General features: G+C 38.8%; 1 pseudogene; it reads left to right on the top strand.

Annotated features, from left to right (window-relative positions):
• The first annotated feature begins 1,113 nt into the window (after positions 1-1,113).
• Positions 1,114-2,195, top strand: LOC119513138 (annotated as a pseudogene).
• Positions 2,196-3,808: the final 1,613 nt, after the last annotated feature.

Here is a 3,808-nt window from a genome sequence, read left to right as displayed (position 1 = left end):
ACACTCATTCAGTGCTGGTGGCAATGTGCAACAGTGCAGCCACTGTGGAAGACAGTTTGACTATTCTTTAAAAAGCTAAATGTAGAATTACCATGTGACCTGGCAATCCCTCTGTTAGGCATATACCCCAAAGAATCAAAAGAGGTACTCAAACAGGTATTTGCACACTGATGTTCATAGCAGCACAACCGCCAGTGACATAAGCAACCCAAATGTCCTTCAGCTGATAAATGGATAAACAAAATGTGGTATATACGTGCAATGGAATATTATTCACTCATAAAAAGGAATAAAATCCTGATACATATGACAACATGCATGAACCTTGAAGACATTATGCTGAGTGAAATAGCCAGGCACAAAAGGACAAATATTGTATGAGCTCACTGATATGAAATAATTAGAATAAGCAAACCATAGAATCAGAATATAGGAATAAGCAAATCGTAGAATCAGAACATAGAATATAGGTTAGCAGGGCCTGGGTTGTGGGTAGGGTATGGGGAGTTAATGCTTAATTTGTACAGAATTTCTATTTAGGCTGATTGTAAAGTTTTGGAAATGGATAGTGGTGATGGTAGCACAATATTGTGAGTGTAAATAACAGCACTGAATTATATATGTGAATGTGGTTAACAGAGGGATGCTTTAGGTCATGTATGTGTTACTAGAGGAAGGGGGATGTTTTAGGTTATATATTTGTTACTAGAAGAAAAATAAAAAATAAACAGGAATGTAAAAAGAGATCCAGAAATATCTTACTCAACAGTTCCAAATTTGTCTTTCTGCCAACATCTTACAGGAGCTACTAAGAAACTGAACAGTATAAATTTGACTTTTTCTTCTTTAATTTCTTTTACCTTTTCTTGGAGAAATGTAAAGCTGGATAGAAATGGCCAAAGTCACCATGAAAGAAATGAGAGGAAAAAGAGGAGGTGGAGGTGTTCACTGTCTTCTAGCAAACTTTTTATAGAGTACATGTGGTTTAAAGAGAGAGAGATAGAGAGCAGTTCCTTGCCTAATAGAATTTATAGTCTAGTAGGGGAGCCAAAAATGCTAATAAGAAATAGTGGAATGGGTGACAAGTAAGCACAGGGAAGAGGAGCACTGGACATGGGTGAAGGTGCACACATACCCCGATCTCAAGGAGTCAACTACACTTCCTTGAAGAGATGTAATCTAATCCAAGAAAAGGATGTGTCAGAGTTAGCTAGCTCTCCTGAAGTTTGCTCCCACACCTCACTGCATTTTAATTTTATTTCTTAATTTTCATTTCAGATGAGAAAGAATTCAAGGAAATGAAAATCAAACAGTGGTCACTGAATTTATCTTCCTGGATTTTTCATGCATCCCCAAGTGCAAGGGCTGTTCTTCCCGTTCATTTATGTGATAACTCTTCCAGGACATACTTTCACATAAGCAGCCATCAGAGTCAGTCCTGCCCTCCACACTCCAATGTATTACTTCCTTAGCAAACTGAGCTTCCTGGACATCTGCTATACATCCACCACCGTCCCAGTCATGTTGGTAAACTTCTTCCGAGAGAGGAAGACCATCTCATACGAGGGCTGCCTCTCCCAGATCTTCTTCCTGGTGACCTGTGCTGGCACTGAGGGTGTCTTATTGGCCGCTATGGCTTATGACCGCTATGTAGCCATTTGCCACCCTCTTCAATATCCAGTCCTCATGAGTGTGAAGGTCTGTGTGTGTTTGGTGACTGGGTCCTGGCTGTGTGGGCTGGTCAATTCCACGACACACACAGTGCTGACAGCCACCCTCACCCTGTGTGGGCCCAACCAGATCAGCCACTTCCTCTGTGACATCCCACTGCTCCTGAAGCTCTCCTGCTCAGACACCTCTGTCAATGAGTCTGTGCTCCACGTGGCCAGTGCCACCATCGGCCTGAGTCCCTGCCTGTTTACCGCAGTGTCCTACATACTCATCGTCTCCGCCATCCTGCTCAACCTGTGCTTCCTACCACCATTGTGGTGGTGGTCTTCTACAGAACAGGCAATTTTAACTATGACAGACCCAATATAGGATACTCCCTGAACATGGACATCCTGGTCTCTGTGCTCTTCTGTGTTATGTCCCCCACGTTGAATCCCATCATCTACATCCTGAGAAACAAGGAGATGAAAGGATCTCTGAGAAAGCTGGTTGGAGACTATCGGTTCTCTAGTGAGATCACATGATTATATCAATATTTTTCATTCAGAAAAATGCTTCATTTTAGGAGAGAAACATTAACCTTCTGGCTGTAATTGTAACAGTGATCTCAGTATATAGCATCCTTAACAGCTGTGTTAACCCATTCCATCAAGGGCAAACAGTTGCATCCCACATATTGTGCATCTTAGGTACACTGTGTTCTCTCCAATTCACTGATATTTTTGAACATTTTCATCACCCCCAAAAGAAGTTTCATGCCCATAAGCCCACTTCCCCCCAAATACGCTAACCCAAGGCAACTATCAGTCTGCTTTCTGTCTCTATGGATTTTCCTATGCTAGATATTTCATATAAATGGAATCATCAAATATGTGATCTTTGTGGCAGTATTCTTTCACTTAGCCTAATGTTTTCAAGGCTCACCTGTGTTGTAGCATATATCACTACTTCATTCCTTTTTATGCCAAATTATATTCCATTGTATGGATATACCACATTTTATTTATTAAATCATCATTTGGTGGACATCTGGATTGTTTCCACTTTTTACCTACTATGACTAATGCTACTATGAACATCAGTGAACAATTTTTATTGTGGACATATGTTTTCATTTATCTTGGGTAAATTCCTAGGAATGGAATTGCTGAATCATATAACTCCATATTTAATCTTTTGAAAAATTGCTACTGTTTTACAAAATGAATACACCATTTTACATTCCTAGCAGCAGCATATGAGGGTTCCAATTTCTCTAAATCCTCACCAACACTTGTTATGGTCTGTCGTTCTGATGAAATCCAGCAACTGGGTATGCAATACTGTCTCAATGTGACTTTGTTCTGTATTTCCCTGGAGGCTAATGATTCTACAGTCTTTTTCTTTTTTACCTTTGAAAACACCCTTCAAGGGTTATGGGAATTTGCAGAACTTTATTCATTTTATGAATGCTTGATGGTGTCGCACAGGTCACTTAGGCTCTGTTCACTTTTCTTTATTCTTTTTTCTTTCTGTTCCTCAGACTGGATAATTTCAATTGTCTTGTCTTCAAGTTCACTGATTCTTCCTTTTGCCACCTATTGAAACTCTCCAGGGAGTATTATATTTTTATTTCAGTTGTTTGTACTTTTCAGGTCTGGTATCTCTGTGTGGTTCCTTTAAAAATTTCTCTTTATTGCAATTCACATTTTATTCACATACAATTTTCCTAATTTCTTTTAGTTCTTTCTTCATGTTTTCCTTTAGCTTTTTGAGCATGTTTAAGAAAGTTTTTACAAAGTCTTTGTCTGGTGTGTTCAATGTCTTGTATTCCTCACTGATGGCTTCTGTTGCTTTATTTTGCTCTTCTGAATGGGCCATCTTTTCCTGTTTATTTGTATCCTTGTGATTTTTTGTTGAAATCTGAAAATTTGAATATTTTAGTGTGTTAACTCTGAAAATCAGAGTCTTCCCCTTCTTCAGTGTTTGCTAGTTTTTTTTTTTTTTTTTGTCTTTCTTATTATTGAAGGCTATAGTAGTCTACTTGTTAAGTGATTTTTCCAAACTCTTATGCAAAGATTATATCCCTTGATGTGTGTAGTTACTGAAGTCTCTGTTCCTTAAGCTTGTTTCCAGTAGTACTATGACAGAGATTTCC

Source organism: Choloepus didactylus, chromosome 2 (assembly GCF_015220235.1).
Source record: "Choloepus didactylus isolate mChoDid1 chromosome 2, mChoDid1.pri, whole genome shotgun sequence".
In the NCBI taxonomy this organism is placed as follows: domain Eukaryota; kingdom Metazoa; phylum Chordata; class Mammalia; order Pilosa; family Megalonychidae; genus Choloepus; species Choloepus didactylus.
The sequence above is the reverse complement of the archived record's forward strand: the minus strand, read 5'-3'. Positions and strand labels throughout refer to the sequence as shown.